Consider the following 22,340-nt stretch of genomic DNA (forward strand, 5'->3'; position numbering starts at 1 on the left):
CTGTGCGGGAGACATACTGTCTTGCTGAGGTGACGAGGACTCTTCAGTTCTTGCGGTGATTTCGGCTTAGTTCCGGAGTTCCTCGACATGGCCCACAGTGATATCTTTCAAGGGGTGTTGCTTTTCTTGTCGGAAGTTCGTCATGAGGACCGCAGTGCGCCCATCCTGAAGTTCAGTTATTTCTCCTGTGATGCCTATTCGTTTTCCCAGGAGCAATTGAATGTTGCCTTCCAGAACAACTTCTCCGCAGGTAGCTGAATCTGCTACGACGGGTACAACAACATGATTGTGGCGGCAGGTTCACGTGGTCGGCAGATACTCGGACGGTGGCTGACGCTGTTTGGGGTTTTTCTGAAGGCGGAACAGGTGTCCGCAACGTCAATCTGTTCTCTCCAAGGTCGATGACGGCGCCGTATTCACACGAAGTCCATGCCGAGAATGACGTCTCTGGCACAGTCTTGTAGAACGACGAATTTTACAAGACACGTCTCGCCGTGAATTTTGACGCAAGCAGTGCATCTTTTGACAGGCGTGATGTGTCCTCGAGCGGTTCGTATCTGTAACCCATCCCACAGCATGAAGGCGGTGAGAGAGTCTCCCACTCAAAACTGTGTAGTCTGCTCCAGTGTCCACAAGTGCTGATGCGTCGTGGCCCTCAGTAACGTTTAAGTTGTTGCGCACTGTTGCAGGAGCGTCATTGCGATACGTGGCTTCGGAAGAGTGGATGTGCTCCTGCGTTCTTGGAGGCTCTTGACTTCAATCGTCTTCGGCAACACCACCTCCAGGCGTTGCCGCAGCTAGTTTTCCTGGCTCCGGAAGTAGATTTTGAGTGGGGGGGCTGAAGTCAAGCATTTTGTTTTTGCATATTTTATTATAGGAGACAAGGGCTGCAGCCAAATTTCTGTAATTTTATTTTTACTTACTGTTTAATAAAATATGAAATATTATTTGCATGAAGTTCCTTACTTAGCATGTGCAATCACTTTTCCTTCCTGCTCTATAAGAACAGTAGGGAGTTTTAATGGCTCGTACGCAACACAGTTGTGGGTCAGAAATGCACACGCGTAGAATGCAATACAGTTGAACCTCGATTTAGCGAAGTCGCCGGGACCCCCTAATTATTTCGTTAAATCGGGAACTTCGTAAAGTCGAGAAAGACATTCTTCGGGATAGGCTGCGCGGGGAATCCGAATTTGCTCGTTAAATCGGGTTTCGTTAAATTGAGGTTCAACTGTACTGCTTTTTTGCGCATGCACATTCTGACCCTCAAAGCTTTTACGTACGATCCACCAAAACTCACTAATATGGCAAAAACACTTACGCACAGTGCTTCAGACAATTTTAAAATTCCTGCGGGGATACACAGCATTGCAAAACTGAGTTTGCAGAGAATCACGTTTATTATTCTTGAAATGCTCATTCAAAAAGACATCCACACTATGAAATGAACCAGTAAACCAAGATAATTACATATATACAATGACATCTTAATGCATATTTTGAAAATGTGCACAAAAGCGTGCTGAAGGAAACAGATCCACATGTAGGCCCCAAAGCCACGTGCGTTGATCGTCTCGAAGAAGACTAAAGGTCGCCAATCGCTCGGCGGTCCTGGAGACAAATTTTTTGATGATGTCGTCCAGGTTGAGCTCGACACTCTTCCTTTTTGAATGCGCAAAATGAGGAGGCATGTTAGCCTCCCCTGAATCATGCGGCTGCATAGATGCATTTTAATGCGGCATAAGGCACTAAACGAGCGCTCCCCCGAAGCGACAGATGCAGGCTCAGAATGAAGAAGTTTCATATATTTTACGACTTGGTCCAGGAGGTCACGAATTTCGTCGGATTTTGCCTGTAGTGTCCTCAATATGAAGTCAATTGTGAGGGAATCAAGGTTGCTTAAAAGAGTCGGCAAAAGTAAAAACTGCGCAGAGTCGGGCCAGGTCAAAATCACATGCATGCAGCTCCTAGGGCCTTTTTCAGGTCATCTGTAGTGAACTGTCTTCCCCCATCAGCGTTAAAATGCTCTCTAGTTTTACTAGCCTGCTTCATACCAGGCTATATTCAAACCCCCGTTGAGTTTCACTCGGAATGCAGTCCATATATCCTCCAAGTACTCCTTCCGTAACGCTGCCTTGCAATCGAGTACAACTGGTAAAGAAGGTTTGTTGCTCATTTTGAGCCTTTTTGGCGGTTTTGTTGGCTTTGCGCTGCGCAGGTCCTTCAAACTAGCCGCATTGCAGTTGAGCTTGCGCAGTCCCACAACTCTTCAAACGCGACATCAGACCGCAGATGGGACATTGCCTCTGATACCTGCGGCGCAAAACGTTGAACGTTGCAGTACCCTCGCAGGCTCTTCGCATGGACCGAACATAGCTATGGAAATGTTTATTCCTAGCAGTGTTTCAAACATTTTCAGAAGCCTCCCATAACCATTCAAAATGGCCCTGCTGTTGTCTGCAATCGAATATTCTGTTTGTAGCAGCTCGTTCAGTGTCTCCTGAACTAGGTTTTCAGCGAACCTTTTCATTGACTTCATTCTGACAGTCCACCTTGTTGGGCAAAGCGGAAGAAGGTTATTTGGCGTTGATCCGGCCTCTTCTGCCGCCTCGCTGACTGGAGTAATTACAATAGATGAATAAACAGCTTTGCGTTTCTTTGAAGTCGGAGGGGGGGCCTCAGCCCCATCCTGAGAAATCTTGGGGGGAATCTGGACCCCCCCTGCCCCCCCCCCCCCCCCCCCCCCCCCGGTTCTGGAGTCCCTGGGATACAGGCTCTGTCGTCGGGGTCGTGGCACTGGACACGCTGAACGTCTTGGTGATGGTGAGCGGGATTCACAACAGAGAGGCGGTGGATTCACAACAGAGAGAGGTGAGAATGGCTAACATCGGAGGTACTCTTCGATGTTGTGAGGGTGTTCGCCGTACCTCGGGCGTGGTCGTCCAGGTCGAACCCACGCAGCCCAAGTCGGCAGTAGGAGCATCCACGGTAGATGTGGTTGGCTTCCTTGCAGATGTAGCAGAGCGGGCGTCGGTCGGCTGTTCGCCACAGGTCAGTCTTTCTTGACAAAGCTTGTTCTCGGCGGACGTGCGCCCAATCTTCCTGGTGTCGGATATACTGCGTGGTGAGGGAGCTTGTCGGGGGGCTGCCTCGTACGGACGCGGAGGTGGTGGTGTTCGGCGGACCACTGCGGCGTAACTAATTGATCAGTGATCTCCTCCGGTGCTGATACGGTGACAGGAGCCTAAGGCTGGAAGGCTTGGTGAACCTCCTTTCGCACGACTTCGGTGAGTGAGAGAGAAGACGGGCGATCAGCAGCGGTCTTCCCGGACGATGTCGCAGACAATTTCCCGAAGTCTGTCGGCACCGGCACAGGTTAGGTCCAGTCGGAAAGATGTTACGATTGGAGAAGCAGTCACGCCAGCAAGTCGATGGTAATGGCTTGCACAAGACGACAGCGCGCGCTCGATGTTGCTGGCTGCAGTCACAAGACCGTCGACGGCTGTCGGGATTGCGAACGAGGACTTTGAAAATTTCACCCTTCACGCCATCCTTAAGGACGCAAAGTTTCTTTCCCTCAGCTGCCTCTGGATCGGCTCGGGTACTGAGGCCCATGACATCTTCAAGAAAGCTGGTCATGGTATCGTTGAGGCCCTGCACCCTTCTATTTGGAGAAAGTCCTCCGTTCACTGTCGATGGTGGTGGTTGATGAACGTTTGCTTCAATTCGGTGGGCAGGACTTCCATGTAGTGCAAGAGGCTTCGTGGTTATCAAACCAGTGCCTCGCAGTGCCTTCAAGCGAGAGGTAGAGGTTGTGGAGGCACTGCTCAGTCGTCCATTCGTTGTGGCGGGCTACGCTTTCATAGTGTTGCAGCCAATCCTTGATGTCCTCTTGGACCTCACCGAAGAAAGGCGTTGGAGTCCGGGGTGCGATAGGCACGTATACGACGGCGGGGCAACCGGGGTCTGCAACAACTGGTTGTCCATCGTCGGCCTCGTTGGTTGCGTGTTCTTGAGTGGCAAAAGTCAGAATTCCGGGGTTAGGCCTTGGGTGCAGCGGCTTCCTTGGGTCTTGGTAGTTTGTGCGGATGGTACTCTTGAGTGGGCTTTGGCTGTGAAGCCTCGGAGGGGTACGCTTCATGGGCTGCATTAGCCCGCACCTCCACCAGAATTTCACGAATGACGATTGATGAGGCGATGAAAATTGAAGCAAACTAAACGATTAATGGGGCAAACTTGTGCCCAAAACAAAATAGAAAAAGACTAGCGTCGCAGGCGGCGATGACGGAAGAACCGCAGGATCAAACGCGGGTGGGGCTATTTTGCGGCAGCTGGCACAACAGCCCGGGGAAAAAATGCCAGCAATTTCGGACGGCGCGTGTATCACTGGAGATCGTGTTAACCCCCCGCCTGCGTTCGCGCCGCTTCGCAGCGACAGTCTGCGGCTGCTCATTAGTGGGCGTTCGCTAAAACGTCATTCGATCAAGTGAGTGCCTCCCGTCCTCCACTTACCCCACTGTCCTCCACTTACCGTTTAGGTCAGCAAAGTTTCGTTGACAATATTCGTTTTTTGTTTTTTTTTTTTTCATTGTTAATTGTAGAAAACAAATGCTGTAAATATCGCCAAATGTCTCAGCAAAAAAAAAAAAAAAAAGAAAGAAAATTAAGCGTTGCAGGGGACTCCAAACCCTGGCCCGCTGGCCAAATCCGGCACGCGGAGGCTTTCTGACCGGCCCGCGGCTGGCCATGGTGCTTATATATTGAGCTCCGGCCCACGGCCCGCTACCAGTATAGGCCCGCTGCTACCAGTGCGGGCAGAAGTGCGCGTAAAGACGCTACGGCGCGACGAGCACCGAACATACCGGAAAGAGAGAACACCTCATCGTATTTCTCGCTCGACGCCGAAGCGAAAAAGGCATTTTGAATGCTCGGTTCACACGAAAACTGACAGTGCGGTGGAACCTGCGTGTTCGCCGGACCAATCAACTGCATGTCTCTTATCGCCAGATCTCGCTCTCCACTCGTGAATAATATGCAGAAAGGGTCACGTGGCAAAAGACCGGGAGTTGACTGGTTTAGCGGGTATGCAGCTTTCAGTGCACTGTCAGCTTAGGGGAGGACGGAGGATAGAAGAATCTCGAACGCGGCTCCAGCCGCGCAAGCGGTGCGTTGGGGGGGGGGGGGGGGTAAGGGGGGCTGTACGATTCTTCAGCAGGCACTCTGTGGGAGATATGTGGACATGTCGTGTGTTTTAAAAGCTGTGGTTTCAGCCGTGAATTACATAAGGTCGCATGGGCTTAATCATAGCCAGTTTCGTGAATTCCTAAAAGATGGTGAATCGGAGTTTGTAGACGTTTGGCGTGCGATGGCTGAGTTGCGGTAAACTGCTTTCGCGTTTTTTCAACCTTAGAGAAGAAATAAGGAAATTTCTCGCAGACAAGAATTAAGCGGCCCGAACCGCTGCTTTCGAACAGTAAGTGGCTTTGGGAATTGTCGTTCTGTGTAGACCTGACGGAGCACGTGAATAAGCTGAATGTGAAATTGCAATGCGAGACACGTCTTATTCATGACGTATCCATGGATATTAAAGGATTCAGGGTGAAATTACAGCTCTTCGAAAGACAAGTGTGAAACCAGACCTGGGATCACTTCCCTGTGCAAAGCTCCGTACAGAGACTGATGTGGAATTCCCCTCATTCTTCGCAATGGAAATCCTCAGATGCCTTCAGAGGCAATTTTTCGAACGGTTTTCTGACTTCGATAGGAGAGTTAGTTTGTAGTTTGACTTACAGTTTGTAGTTTATTCAGAATGGTAGTTTGACTTACAGTCAAACTACATTCTGAAGAAAAACTACAAGGTAGGAAATTTTATACAGTTTTACAAATCCTTGGGCTCTGAGCAATTTCCAAACCTGAAATAAACTGCTTTTTTGCACTACATACCTTTGTGAGCAGACATTTTCAAGGATGAAGTACGTAAAATCTAAATACAGAGCTAACTTGTCTGTTAAACACTTGAAGTCCCTCCTAATTATTGGCTCATCAAGCTTGAAGCCGCAGTTCAGTGAAATAATAAAGCCGAAGGATCAGCTACACCGCTCACATTAGTCCTGCACCTCATGTCCGAGTAAATGTGTCGAAATTCTGATGCATTCCGGCTCAAATACTGCTTAGTATTTTGTGGCATATAGTCGTATGTTGTCATCATCAGGGTCACCGTGCTTAGTCTCCTGCTTCATATCTGTAACTACGTTAAAATTCCTTTGCGTTCTCGTGTATATTGTGATATGAGTCATGTGTGATAACTATTGCATATTGTCATCACAGTTTTACCGTTCTCGTTAGTTTTTTTATCTGTGCGAATATTCCAGAGTTCATATGCGCTTTGATTTGTGCCTGGTGGGTTATCTGGGTCACACTTATCGTATGTCACAATTACCTATATGCTGAATTTCGAAATAAAGTATATGTATTAATCCACCCTTGATTGCTTCTCGTTTTTACTCTAACTTGAGTTCCTCTATTTAAATGCTCATCAGGGCTTATTAATATTGTTTTAATGATTTATCCCTCGAGACTGCGAGAGGTTCCCAATCCGGCCCCTTGGCCAAAAAGTTTGGAGACCCCTGCGTTATAGGGATTTGTCACAGAATTCGACTATTATTATTATTATTATTATTATTATTATTATTATTATTATTATTTATTTATTTTTTGGAGTTCTCGCGAGGAAGCGCATCCGATCGCCGGACGCTCCTTTGCCCCGCGCGTTGAGCGGCAGGGTGGTTCGGGCCTCGTTCGCCTCGCCCGCTTTCTGTTTTATGGCCCCCGGGCCCCTCCCTCGTCCCGAAGACATTTCTCGCGAGGTTGCTCCGTTTCACCTTCCGCCCGAGCACAGGGAACGCTAGGAGCCATCCCAGCCAATGTGGCGTTGAGGGAGTGTCATGCAACCTTGAGCTCCCTGTGTCGCCCCGCCCCACCGGCAGGTCACGCGACTTTCTCCCGGCGCTGGATCGGCTGGGATGGCTCGTGGCGTCCACTGCGCTCGGTCTGAAGGTGAAACGGAGAGTTGGTAGCGATGGGCGACTCGCTTCCCGGAATGTTGGGAATAGCTTCCAGATGTCGGAGTGGGGGTGCTCTTTATGGTTAGCTGGGGTAGGCTCACTGCGGGGCTTGCCAGTGTGACGTGTTTTTTTTTTTTTTTTTTTATGTATTTTGTTGTTACAACTGCAGAAAAACATTTTTTTTTTTTTTGGGGGGGGGGGGGGGGGGGGGGGCGGCGAGGGAAAGTGGGGTCTGTAGCTAGAATTTGGGAAAGTGAGGACCTCGGCTTGATTCCGAGCCGAGTCAAGGGAGTGTGCGCGAAGACTTGGCCGGGGGGTGAACGCAACGCGAAGTTTGGGCGGGACTGCGGTAGCGACGGAAGGCTGAGCGCGGGAGGTGTTTGGGCTCCCTGGTCCAAGCGCTGCTTTGGGCGCCCAAGTGTGTGTGCGTTCGTGGGTGAGTGCCTGCGCCGAGGAGCCACGCCGACAGCACCCAAGCGCACATCGACCTCCCGAGTTCGGTCGACATCGCAAGAGGCCGCGTCACCCCCATATCACTCACTCACCGGACTCAGGTTCGCGCCACTCACCCCCATATTACTTTGTATAGTTTATCCCCCTTTTAATTGTTTTTTTTTTCTTCCTTTGAGTTTGCAGAAAATGTTCTTTGAACGAGCGCCGTGTTTCCATGATAAGTCGCGCCTGAGCGCTTTCTCTGTGGGGCGGTCCGTTGTGCCTCGCTGTCGGGAGTTTTGTTTGTTTTGTTTTATGTCTATCGGATTTTCAGTAAACCATCCTGTGGTTGGAAAGAAAGGAGTCTGTGTTCCTTCTTCCCTCACTGTGAGTCCGTCACCAGGGCGTAGACCTATCGTCCGGTTAGCGGTCCTATCAAAATTAAAAATTTGTTTGCATAGGATATCTTTTTTTTTTTTTTTTCACCGAACCTGTAACAGGATTGAACCAGTGTCGCCAGTGTTCTACTGATTATGAAACAGACACCTTACCACTGCGCCACTTTACAACTTCGAATTGCTGTTTTCACAATTTGTTTTATACGAGACCGATATAGGACAACGGCCGGCATTTCTTTTCCCTGGTGTGCCAGCTACCAGCAGAATATCCACTTCCAATCAAATGCTGGGGCGAGACTGACCCCGGCTCGCAACACGGAGCTCCTTATGTACACAAGTGGGCTCCTGAAAAAATCAGCGTAGGAGGTTCGGCCCATAGAACATTCAAACAACAAATAAGCAACAGGGTTCTCGAATTTACCAGAACTCAAAATTTACAGAAACAACAAGAAGGCGCGCCCGCTCCCGGGCATCAAACCTCGAGCCCCTTGCGTAGGATTTAAAGATGATAAACAATCGGCCACGAGCGCTTGGTCGGCGACGCGCGTGACAATAAGGTGGAATTGTTTGCAGTCATATGAACGTAAACGGTTGAGTATATGGTACTGGTGCGACCATATGAATGAATATAGTTGTTATGGGCTAGACTATACAACCATACGGAACCACATGTGTATGGTATGGCTCGGTATGGTTCAGTCATATCCAACTATACGGAACCATATGTGTATGGTATGGCTCCGTATGGTTCAGCCATATCCAACTATAAGGAACCATATGTGTATGGTATGGCTTCGTATGGTTCAGCCATATCCAACTATACGGAACCATATGTGTATGGTATGGCTCGGTATGGTTCAGCCATATGGAACCGTATGAATCCATACCATGCCATACGGTTGGCCATATGGAACCATATAGATCCATACTATTCCATATGGTTTGCCGTATGGGTTCATATAGTTTTTTTCAGTAGGGTTGTTCGATTCTTCGCCTCGAATCGTCTCAGGTGCGCGTCGAAATCTCGTAAAAGCACAACGATGTCTGGATAGACAAGCCGCTCTGCCATTTCACACCTGCTAGCACGGAGCCCATGGCACGCTGAAAGGTTGCGGGTGCAGTACAAAGTTCAAACAGCATCAGTTTAAACTCGTACAATTCGTGGGGTGTGAAGAAGGCCGTCTTCTCACGGTCTCGCTTGTCGACTTTTATGTGCCAATAGCAACTCCTTAAGTCCATCGATTAAAAAAATGGGATGTGGCGCAGCCGGTCCATGGTGTCGTCCACTCATGGCACAGGGTAGACGTACTTCTTTGTCACGGCGTTTAGTCGACGGCATTCTACGCAGAAACACGAGCCCATATTTCTTCTTCACCAGGACAACCGACGACACCCACACACAACTTCATGGTTGGATGGCGTCCTCAGTGATCATTCATTGTACTTATTATTAAATCACCTCTCTTACTTTTATTAAGACTCAATACGGCGACGGGGGAACAGTGGGCGCGTCGTTGCTGGAAACAAGACGTTGCTTTGCTACCGTCGTTTGTCGCACCCTTGAAGATTTGCAAAGCACTTGGCGAACTCGCCGAGTAGGTCAAGCAAGCGTCGTCGTTTTGTAGCAGGATGCTTCGAATTAATGTCATGTTTCGAACGTGCCTCTCTCTAGGGCTTACGGTCAAGATAATTCCTCCAATAAAGCACCGATTGTGACTGAGTTCTCAAGTTCCTCGATGTGGCCCACAGCGGTCCCTTTGGTAAGGTTTAGTGGCTTTTGTCGGAAGTTTGTAACGAGGATTGTGGCACGCCCGTTTTGAAGCTCTGTTCCACTTCTTGCGACTCCTCTTCCTAGAAGCAAATGGAAGCTGCGTTCTAGGAGAACTTCGACGCCGGGAGCTTCATTGGTTCCTACAGATATAAAAACTAGTTACCGCGGCGACAGGTTTGCATGGTCGGCAAGTACACAAACGACGCATTACGTCGTTGTTGTTTCCTCCGGTGGTGGGAGAGGTTTTTGTAACGTCAACCCGTTTGCTCCCTGATCAATGACAGTGCCGCAATAGCGCAAGACGTCCATTCAAAAGAACGAGGAGTCTCGCATAGTCCTTCAGAACGACGGACATTACTGGACACGTCTCGCCGGGAATCTCTACCCGGGCGGTCGACCTTCCAATGGGCGTAACAATGTGTACTCCAGCGGTTCGTATCTATGGGCCATCGCACGGTGTCTTAACTTTCCGAAGGTGGCGAGAGTGCTTCCCACTCAGAACCGAGTAGTCTGCTTGGATCTCGATGAGTGCCGTCACGTCGTGGCCTTTATATGTTGAGGTTGTTTGCATACGTCGCAGAACCGTTCTTCGATGGCGTTATCGTCGTTAGAATAGAAGCCCTCCATTATTTCGGGCGGATCTTCACCTCGTCGGTGAACGAAAAGTCCATATTCCTGGGTTGCCGCGCTTCCCCAGTAAAAAATACACCAGGCCGAGAGCTGGTGTGACTTGATGTGACACCAGACTTTTTCACCGCAATATGGTGTTATAATGTGACACCATAAACTGGTGTGCTGGTGTGACACCAGCAGTCTGGTGTTCTGATGTAACATCAGATTTTGATGTTGTGTGATACCAGAGCACCTGTTGACTGGATGTTGCCTTGCTTACAAAAAGAGTATAATGATAAGTTTGACAATAACACTGATGTCATAATTACTTGAACCGAAAAAGTAAAACAATAGAGCTTCTGAAGCTTTATTGTTGTAGGGAGTTAGCCTTGATGAACTGGAGCTTGTCTGAAGTCATTGCCCTCCCTTAGCAAAAAGTCGTTCAAAATCAGTACACTGAAAGTATACTAATAGTGAACTTATGGTATGTATTCAAATCGTACTAGTTTCACACTTTTATGAAACAAAATAGTATACCTTTAGTACACCCTAAGTACATGTGTAGTATACCATAAGTGCACCTCGAGTGTACTTTTAGCATACTATAGGTGCACGTTTAGTACACTACATGTATGCTTTTAGTGTACTAAATGTACACTACCAGTACATATATGCGGAGTGTCCCAGATAACTTGCACCAAACTTAAAAAAAAGGAGCGTTCTGCGGGAGTGAAACCAACTGTACGCTGTTAAAAAAGTCTCTTGCGGAAGTGCACGAAATTGTTTTAGTGCGCCTAATTATTTAATTAAGAGTAACAAGCTAACTTTTGAAATCTTCGTTTAAAAGCTCAGGTGTGAAATGGAAAGTTGTAAAGCGCATTAAGAAACACCCAATTAAACCATTTTCAACAAGGTGCACTTTGCTTGCTCCTTTTTCCTAGCCTTCAAAAAAACGCCCGCGAAATATAAAAAAATACCGCGTGACAACTCGCTTCCCCTATCAAGGAGTGCGAGCGCGCCGCGAATGTGCGTTCATTGAAGGCCGGAAAAAAGCAAGAAAACGTATTATGCGCCCTGCAACTTTACAATTGACATCTTGGCCCTTAAAAGAATATTTGAAAGGTTAACTCATTAATCTTTGTTATTTACATAACCAGGCGCATTAAAAAAATCGGTGCACTTTCTCCAGACGCTTGCTAACGACAGTTGATTTCACTCCTGCAGAGCCCTCCGGTGTTTTTTTTAAGTATGGTGCAAGTTATCTGGGACGCCGTGTATGTCGGGCGTTCTGAATGGAAAGAACGGTCTCAAATTGGCTAGAAAAATCGGCGGCTGCATTAAAAAGCTGACTTTTCAAAGCTGTTTCTTTGAACGGCTGCATTCCAACCTGTGAAATTTCAGTTCATATATTATAGCTCCATTCTCGTGAAATGTTAAGAAACGCCGTTGACAACTCAATTGATAATGATAATGCAGAGGCGCCACCATCGGCAGATGCACCCTTAAAAATGAGTCAGGAAATTAACAAAGAAATCTTTGGCAGCTCTATTCCTCGTGAGAATGACGTACCGGCGTCTTCTGAAACTGTGTGAGAAAAGCCATAAAGAAGAGGTGCATTGCATTTTTCAACCGAAAGTATGTGTGTGTAGAAAACAAACATTATGATCAGTGTTCTTCGCGTAATTGATAAGACAGAAATTGAAATCCTACTTATCACTTTATTCAAGTTTCCGAGCCTGCCTCACTGTACACTCTCCTTTGTGATGATGGAATGCCATTACATCCTGCGTAAAAAGAGAAGAGAAAATTACCCTATGTTACTCTATGATATAACATCACATAATTCGCTCAAAGGACCACTATGTGAGGAAGGCAAGATGGTAATAACTTCATCCTGACAAAAGGGTGAGGAAAATCGCACAATATCGTTTCTAAAAGCCTGATATTTCAGACATTGGTGGTGTGCCTTCTTTGCATGCCCAGGGCTATGCTACAGGTAATACTGTTCACTGCAGGGCACAACATTTATTACCGCAAACCTTAGGCACCATAAAGAAGAAAAAAAGATAAGATTCAAAATTGCAGCTTCTACATTTTAAGCACATGGATTGATGAAGGCCACAACGAAAACATCTGAGAATGGCCAATTTCAGGGCTGTGTGTGCTAATAATAAAATTGTATTTGAGAAGTTTAGTATAATACGGTATTCGATATTGGTTTCAAGATTAATTGTACTACTGTAAATGACCTAATTTTCGCGAAGGCTTAGTTTTTGCGAGTTTATCGAAATTGCTCAAAATTGGTCATGCAAAAAAGTTACTCCATGGATACGAATGCATTGAACATTACTCCTGATTGCAAAATTTTGTACCCGGAAAGTATTCTCAACACTAACACTTCATAAAATGAATGAAATATTGAGCTCGCGCAAACGAAGTTGTTTATGTCATTCAAACCTTTCAAAGCGCTCGCGGAGTCACCATTGCGATAGATCTGCTTTGTTCAGTGCGCTTCTCCGCATGTGCCAGTGCGCTTCAGAAATTAGTTCTGGATGAAATCCCAAGAATAGGGGGACCTACACACTTTTTGATAAAATAAAATCTAAAATTGTTCACGTCGAATGGCTTCCCAGGAGACTTCTCGGGCCAGGACGCACTGTTACTCCGCAACAAGCAGGCTCTCTTGGGATGACAAGAAAAAACCCAGCGCCCTGAACGCTGCTCAAACCAGCACTCGGGAGAGTTGAAAAGCCTGTCAAGCGCTCGCTATCGGGACAGGCCGCTTACTTACGGTGTCTTCATACCTGTCCGCTCGATGCATCTTCCAGCCACCCATAATAGAGATCAGTAGGCGGACGTCACTTTTACTCTTGTGATGCAGGTCCCTGCAGGTTCCCATAGGTTGCAACCTGCTAGCCCAACAAAGTCAGGCCTGCAGCCCTGCGGGGAATGTCAATTACACTTTTTTAGATGTAGACACCCACATTTTGCGTGTACCTGAAAGAAGCTCTAACACAAAGCAAACAAAATGATTGGCCTTTTTTTAATGCCTCCTTTTCTTTTGCTGAGGACACACATACAAGTCATACGCTATTACACATTCAGTGGTGCGGCTTAATTTATGATAAGCACTTTTTTATACAATTTGAAGCTTTTAGAGAAAAGATTCAATATAATGGGTCGGACATAAATGGTTGCTATGAACTATCGCATGTCCCCAGTTATTCTTTGACAAAGAATAACTGGGCGAGTTGGTACGTTGGTATTCTTTTAACATTTTTTCATGCTTTTGCTTTTTCTAACTGCTCTCCCTTTTGTATCGGCTTTCGCCGCCACTAAAAAACGTGACATCCAAACTCACTTTATCCACAACACACAATCGCAAACTTGGAAAGCGTGCCGCTTGGGCATAAGCAAAGAGATCGTCCGTCTCTACGGCACAGGCATCAGCACGGGCAAGAAATCATGCTGCTCGCTCTTGTAACGTTTTTTTTGCTCCCACTTTATAAAACAAATCATTGGCGAGAGACTGTTCGGACCACACGTCAGAACTAACATGACCTGTGATTGCTTGAACTGCCGTCAGACTGTACTTGAACGCTCCGCAAAAGCGTCGTCGGGCGACCATCGTAGGGACGGCGCTCAGGACAGGCCCTCGGCTGGCCCTCCGTTCCGCCGCACGCGAATCATTCTCACTCTGCGGAAAGAGCCATAAGTTTTGAAAATACGCTCTTCTCAAATAACGAAATACAACCGGGTAGAGCATAGTGAGAGTCAAGCATAGCTTAGCAAGCACACGGTACACGACAAAGTTTGAAACAGCGGCGCACTTCGCGGAAACAAAAGAAACTTCCTCACCTTCGCTTGCACCAGTCGGCCATGACTAACCGCCACTTGCGACGCTGCGTCTCACAGCTCTCTGTAATCGCTTGCTATTATTGAACACGGTATTCGTTAGTAAGCTATCTAAAATATCCGCTAAAACGGCTAAAACGTAAAAAGGAAGCGATGCTCGAACCCTCCGGAACTCCAACGGCGGGCGAACAGAAGCTGATTGCAATGGCGATGGTTTTGCGCAGTTTTCAAAAGTCTCTTCTCTTTTTTTTTAAAGACAGAACTAAGCAAATCAATATATTAATAAAAATAATGTCACTTTATTATATTCGTAAAAAATTAACAAACCGTGTAGTCTATCTTAGGTTTAATCTAAACTTTCGGTTTCCTTTTTCAGTGTAAAACCGAAACTATCTCAAGCAATTTCTCCCTTGTCGCCAAGGCTATTTTTATTCATCAGCGCATGCTGACACCGCTGGGATTTCGGCTTTTCTGGAAGGATCGGCTCTCGCGGCACATAAATAATGAGGGCAACCTCGTGTTTTGAAATAATGAGCGTGCCCGTCTTTTTTGACGAGGGAAAGACACGTTAAATTTACGTCGATTTTTCACAGTGTGGAACTCTGGATCGACGGTGTTCTTCGTTGTTGCAATTCTCAATCTCGTTTCACGTGAATTGAGATGTCTTAGAGTTTTGCAAGATAAATCTACACCATGAAACACTTTCGGTGAAAGCTTGAGGTTGTTACATGAAGGCGCCGATTTCTCCAGCCAATTTCAGAGCGAGTTTGCATTCATAACACCATTTCGCATTCGCGGTTCAGAAGTTGATTTGCGCTGCACGCGACTATGCAAGGTGGAGCATCTTATGTCCCCATTATTAGCCGTGGTTTCTTTTGCCTCCCGTCTTTTTGATTTCTGTGGATGGAGATATCTGAAACAGCGTATAGTGCGCTGAGACCTGCATTACAAAAACACCGGATTATCCTGCAAACGTAATTTGTCTACTAGCCTATGAGGCAGCACGCAAGTGGCGGTGCACTTTGAAAACAAAGTCATGTGTATGCTTTTTCATCAGCAGCATTGAACACTTGGTGCGATTGCCCTCGATCGCCTAGCTTCCGAATAGTGCTAACAGTTTTTTTGCAGTAAACTTTTATTCTTCAATGAAGGTAACAAATACCGCTCAAGGAAAAGAAAAGCTATCTTTGCAATAAAAGTAGACTTTTCAATTGCTAAATTTATAGAAATGACTAGCTGAAATAATTATTGGCAAGTTAGATAACGCTACTTTCCGTTGCGTACAATATAGCTAATGTTTCTATTTGTGCTTTTTTTTTAGGCGTAAGTGCATGTTGCATTAGCGACGTAAGTATGCTATGACAGTGCCCGTCGTTTCCCCGGGGAACGTTTGAAGAAAGTGGTCTGCAGTGAAATGAGAAATGAAGCATCCCTTTGTCACATTATGTCAGCTATACCCGGTGATAATTTTTAATCAACTGGTTTCAGGAAAATTGGGGGCTCACTGTCACGTTGATGCACTCTCCATGTGTGTCGTGCGACTCGGCGGACATTACATGGGTGAATAACCGTGGCAACATTTTTTTAACTAATTAAAATCCGTAAATTTACTTCTTTTTATTATTGCTGTTTTAGAGGCAGTCGTTATTAGAGCCTAACACAATCAAAACTATTCACGAAACAGCAAGGGGCTTTCAGATATTTATTTATCAAATTTCGCACTTGTCTCCCTCGATTCAAGGACCACACGCGGCAGGGGGGGGGGGGCAAAGTGGAGAGTGACTTAGCGGTTTTGACATGACATATCGGTAATGGCATGTTTGTTTGTGTTAGCGAGAACGTCTCATACTGGAGTTCTATGCATTATTTAATTTTCTAGTGAAGTTACAACCCTCATAAAGTGCTGTCGCATTCAGCATAAACGAAGTTGCACACTTTTAACAGCGTGCCTTTGGTGGATGCTCCAGCATCATACTTCCAACGGTTCGACTGAAAGGAATACGTAAGAATAGCATCCTGCGCTCTGTCCGGCACGCTGTTTTTAATCAGGCGACGAAAGGCAGAGTTTTATCTATGAATAACCCAAAACTCGTCAGCTTTTCGCGAATTGATTCAATTGAACTAGTGTTTATTCATAGCCCCTTTAAAATTGAAGATTCAACATGGTCAATTACACTGTCAATTAAGAAAGCTAATTAGACAAAGTACTGTGACGTTTACTTACTCATCTAATGTCCGCCGAGCCAAACATATATTCTGTGAAAACGGCATCGGCCTATCTATCGCGCTTTAGTTTGTTGATGTTAAAAATCGCAACATATATATATATATATATATATACCGGTTATTATAATTTGAGTACACCGACTGCAAGCACTGAAAGTAGACCTTTAGTATACTTAAGTGCACTTTCTGCATACTGATTTTGAACTACTTTTTACCGCGGGCACTACGATTTTACTACATGTACTAGTTTTGTACGGACGAGTATACTTTCAGTTCACCGCCATTTTTACTGGAAGTATACTTTAAGTAAACTTAAAGTATACAATCAGTACAAAGACCGCACTGAAAGTATACTCTTAGTATACTTCAGTACACTTCGAGTGTACTGATTTTGAGCGACTTTTCGCTAAGGGCTGCGTCGAAGAACCGGACGCTGTGTCGTTCCGCTATTCTTGGCTTTTTAGCTTGCGGTTGACTCGTGTCTTTAGTTACGTTGATCCGTTCCTCGTATCCCTCCGCACCAGTTATCTTCTCTTCTAAGGCATCATATTCGACAGATGGCTCGACTTTCTTCTTCAGCTCTTTTAGGAAAGCCTCCTTAAATAGAAAAATATAAATTTTTCTTTGAACTCACATATGTCGCTTTGATCCGTAGTCAGCAGGATGCTAATTCGTTGATGATAATTGTTGCGGCAGCTCGCAGGGTAGTCATTTTTCGCTTCAGGTGGTAGACGCCCTCATGGGTCTTAGTGGGCATGACCTATCCGTTAATTCCCGGGTTTCGTCATCAAAAACTAAAAATAATCACTAGCTTTCATTGTTGTTTTACTACCAGACAATGTCTAACTATCTTTAGCTCGTCGGAATTCAGGACAGCGCATCAACACACATCTTTTGGGATTTGACTCAATGAGAAGACTTCTTTATTTTCTTAAACTTCACCAAAATACTGGCGGGAACGGAAAAGTTAACCCCCGAAGGGGCTAGTAACCCGAGCTGCTCAAGTCCGCCCGGGAAAGTGCTGGGGGCGAGGGGGATGCTTCTTAATCACAAAAGAGACCGCCGCGGGGCCTCCGGCGACCACCAAGACGGGAGGAAACGAGGCACTACGTCGGGGGAAGGGGCGTCACACAATCTAATCAAAAACACGCTCACGGACGGGGCGAAAAATCAACAAAAATACAGCACTGGTGTCACATCAAACTGTGTGGTGTCTACACCAGACTGCCTGGTGGGCGCATGAGCCCTTGTGGTGTCACAGCAGGCTCTCTTGGTCTGCCCACCAGGCTGCTGTACGGGTATACTACCATTTCTGGGTGGCACACCAGATCTTCTGGTGTAACCCCAGGATTTTGTGATGGCACACCAGGATTGTCTGGTGCATTTATCTTTAGGGTTAGTATTCTCGGCGTGACCTGGGGTACAAGCTTTTTCAGCGGGAACGGGAAAGTGTTGCCTGTCAACATCCCGTGGACGCGGAACTAGATCCTTGGGGTGCATCCGGCAAAAGGGCGACGATCGGCGCATGTATACCCTAATGTAAAATACACCAGGCAATCCTGGAGCGACATCAAAGAATTCTGGTGTGACACCAGCAGATCTGGTGTGCCCACCCAATGCTGGTGTATCGAGCACACCAGCCTGTTGTTCCCACCAGCAATGCTAGTGTATCGAGCACTCCAGCCTGGTGGACACACCAGCCTGGTGCGCACACCAGCAATGCTGGTGTATCATCACGCCAGCGTGGTGGGAACACCAAGAGAGTCTGGTGCAGCACCGCGCAGGCGCATGTGCCCACCAGGCTGCCTGGTGTGCATACCACCCAGTTTAATGTGACACCAGTGTTGTTTCTTTGTTGACTTTTCCCCTCGTCCATGAGCACGTTTTTGATTAGTTTGCTTGGCGCCCCTCCCCTGACGTGCTGCCTCGTTCCGTTCCGCCTTGGTGGTCGCCCGAGACCCCGCAGCGGGCCCCTTTGTGCTCAAAAACTGTCCCCCTCATCCACAGCGCTTTCCTGAGCGGCCTTGAGCAGCTTGGAGCGCTATCCTCTTCGGAGGTTTCCCTTTCCGCCAGTATTCTTGTTGATGTTTGAGAAAATAAAGGAATCTTCTCTGTGAGTCAAAGCCAAAAAGGTGTGTGTTGGTGTGCCTTTCTGACTTCGGACGAGCTTGGTCTGGTAGCATAACAACAAAGAAAGCTAGTAATTATTACAGTTTTTGATGCCGAAACCCGGTAATTAACGGCCAGATTATGCCTACTACAAGCCAGGAGGGCGTCGACCGCCTGAACCGAAAGATGACTACCTTGCGAGCTGCAACAACAAAGATAATCAACGAGATTGGCGTCCTACTGGACTCAGATCCAACCGAAACGAGGCATGCCAAATGTGCTGTTCATTACGATCGGAACCTGTACACTGTGTGACACTGAAGACGCGGCGTTCACTGCGGGCGTGATCACAAAATTATCTTCGGGCAGGGCGCAACTAATCGGTGAGCTCGAACAAAGGTTTGATATTATACTTAAGGAGGCTTCTTTGAAAGAGCTGGACATGAAACTCGAGCCATCTGACGAATATGATGCCATAGAAGAGGAGATCACTGGAGCTGAGGGGTATGCGGAACGGATCAGCGAAACTGAGACACGAGTCAACGGCAAGCTGAAAGGCCAAGAATTGCGAAACGACAAGGCGTCCGGTTCTTCGACTCAGGGCAGTGGCTCCGTACAAGCTCCAGTTGATCACGGCCCACTCCCTACACCGGTAAAGCTACCCAAGCTTTACTTTCGAGCTTCTTTGCTTTTTAAAATAAAGTAATTATGACAGCAGCGTTGTTGTGAAGCTTATAATTGTACCATTTTTTGTGAGTAAAGCAACACCCAGTCAACAGGTGCTGTGGTATCACACCACAACAAAATCTAATGTCACACCAGAACACCAGATGGCTGGTGTCACTCCAGAACATCAGATTGCTGCTGTCACACCAGTACATCAAATTTCAGGTGTCACACCAGAACTCCAGATTGCTGGTGTGAAAATGTCCCAAATCACATCTGTGAAAAAGTCTGGTGTCACATCAAGCAACACCAGCTCTCGGCCTGGTGTATTTTATACTAGGGTACGCTATGATATTTCTCGGCCGCTCACAAAGGCGGGCCGAGGGTCGTTCGGCGCGAACCCTCGCAGTCCCATCTGGCGGAAGCTGCACCGTCAGTAGACGTGGCAGGCCTCTCCGCAGTGGTAGCAGATAGGGCGTCGGTCGGTCGTTCGCACGCGTCGGTCTTCCGCTCTGTACGGGGCTCCTGGTGGACGTATGGGACGTGGTCGTCATGGCGTCGGGCACACGGCTGCGCTGGAGACTGATGTTGAGGCGTACGGCATATGGGAGATGTGAATCCGGTGACCGTCGGGCCATTGTGGCGTGCGTCAACGTTGGCTCAGCAATGGCTTGTGCGCTGTCTGGAGCCTTTGGTTCGAAGGTGCGCTGCACGTCTTCCCGAACCTCCTCGACGACGGAGAGCTAAGCCGGGCGTCCTGCATTGAGCAGCAGCTTCTTTAGATTTTCCCTTAAAATGTCGTGAATAATCTCCCCTATCCCAGCCAGGCTCAAGCCGTGGTCCAATCTCGATGTCGAGTGCGGAGCTACGCCGGGGTGCCGCAGGTACTGGGTTGCCCTTTAAAGTATGGCACGCTCCATGTTTTTTGCCTTGGTGACGAATCCTTGGACGGTCATCGGTGGGTTGCGTACGAGTCCACTGATGATGTCGTCTTTCATGTCACGTGTCAGAATACGCGGCTTCTTTTCCTCGGCGGCCTGAGGGGTCAGCGCGGGAGCTCAGGCGCAGGGCGTTTTCCACGAAGCTCGTGACTGGCTTATTGGGGCCCTGGGTCCTGGATCGCAGCAGATCTTCGGCCCTACCTCTTCTGTGTTGACTGGCAAACGTACGCATCAACTCGTTCTTGCAAATGGCTCACGAAGTCAGTGCAGCTTCGTCTTTTTCGGACTTGCGCCTTGCAGTTCCTTAATGTGAGAAAAATATGTTCTGGCGCTGCTGGGATGTCCCGCCATTCTGGCGGGCAACACGTTTGTGCTGGTCGATCTAGTCTTAGACGTCTTCGTTTTGCTCACCGTGGTACGGAGCAGCAGTCCGTTGTGTGACGGGCAGGTAAACGATGGTAGAATCGGCCAGGGTCAGCGAATGGTCGACCATCGTCGTCTTCTTTGGCTTCGCCATGTATTGCAGCAGAATAAATTCAGGAAGCTGACCCTGGGTGCGGCGGCTGGTCCGAGTTTCAGTTTCTTGAAAGAATGGTCTTCTTGTCGGGCTTGGAATCGAACTTGGTTGACATGCCCGCGGGGGCGTATGCGTAATCTTGGGCACAGGGTACTATCCCGCACCTCCACCAAAATGTCACAAACGACAAATGATGAGGCGGCGAATTAACTCTAGAATGTTAACGTTTAATGGGAGGAACTTGTGCCCTAAATAAAATGGAAGATGGTTATTGTGTAGGCGTCAATGCTGGCGGAACAGCAGGATTGAGCGCAACGGCGAGACTGACGCCGGCTCGCCACGTAGAGCCCCTTATGTACACGTGTGGGTGTCTGGAACAATAGGCATAGTAGGTTCGGTCTGTACAAAATTCTAACCTCGAATTTACCAGAACACAACAAATTCGAGAAAAACAATAACGTGTATCCGCGGCTAGGCATCCAACCTAGGCTCTTCGCGTGGGAGCCACGAACCACAATACCGTTAGGCCACGGGCGCGTTGCCTAATGGCCAGATGCGCGCGCGCCAATATCATCAAAAATCTTAAATATAACTATATTTAGTTAATATATTTTTTTATATGTATGTACGAATTAAAGTTAGTTAAATACATCTGCTTTTTATCAATACTAGGGCAAGGTCGTCATCTATCATAAAATTAATCTAAAATATTAGGTATTTTGTGTATATAACCAGAAGTCAAGTTTCAATGTTGTTAAATGTGCGTTGGAAAACGGTTGCCTTTGTTGGATAGTCAAATATATTTCACTTCGCATTGCGCACTGTTTCAAACACTTTTAAGCTTACGTGTGAAGCATAGCTGTGGTGGCATCAAAAGACTGTTCACATAGACACTCTTTACAATGAAGTGAAAAATTCCCTCCCACTGTGGCTCTGGGGGAGCTATCGTGCTCACGGAGCCTGTCGTTTAGGTAGCGTCCTGCTTACCCAATGTAGGTGCGGCCGCAGGATAGTGGTATGTTGTAAACATCACACGTGGCACAATGCACAATACGCTTGGAGCGCTTTCTTGCACATCTGTTTTTTAGACCTCCCTCTGCCTTAGCGTTGACTGTTGGACAAATCTAGCTCATCTTTTGGGGAGCTGAAGAGACCACAGGGACTCCATAGCGGTTTCGGACATTTTTAAGGTTATGGGAAATCTTGTGTACATACGAGATGAAAACTGGACTCTTTCTTTCCAAACTACGTTTTGTATTCTGGATCCATTTTACTTTCTTAAATATGGTGATCTCAATATCTGACAGTAGTGCTGTTGGATATCCGGCTTTTTGCAGTCTCGCTGTTTGCAACTTGAAGCGTTCTCCTATAGTGTGGAGGCAAAATTTCTTCAATGCTGATTGTAGACTAAACAGAGCAATACCCCTTTTTATGATTTTTGATGGCCTTCTTCGATCTTGGCTTGTAAGTTCAGCATACATGGACGTCTTCTAGGCACCGTAAAATGGCAATGTGGGAATTTTTATTTCACTGTAAAGAGTGTTTATGTAAGCCGTCTCTTGATGCCACCACAGTTATGGGAAAACGCCGGGACAAAACCTCCCGAGAGGTCCTGGAAGCTTTTTACATCCACAGTGGAAGAGCAGGCTGTATCAGCACACCATTTGTCTCGTTGTCCCACAAAGAGTTAGAGTTCATGAAACTGACTATGAAGGCCCAGCGCGTGCCATAACGACCACATATCATGGC

The sequence above is a fragment of the Ixodes scapularis genome, unplaced genomic scaffold, assembly GCF_016920785.2.
Source record: "Ixodes scapularis isolate PalLabHiFi unplaced genomic scaffold, ASM1692078v2 PGA_scaffold7__128_contigs__length_106722199, whole genome shotgun sequence".
NCBI lineage: Eukaryota > Metazoa > Arthropoda > Arachnida > Ixodida > Ixodidae > Ixodes > Ixodes scapularis.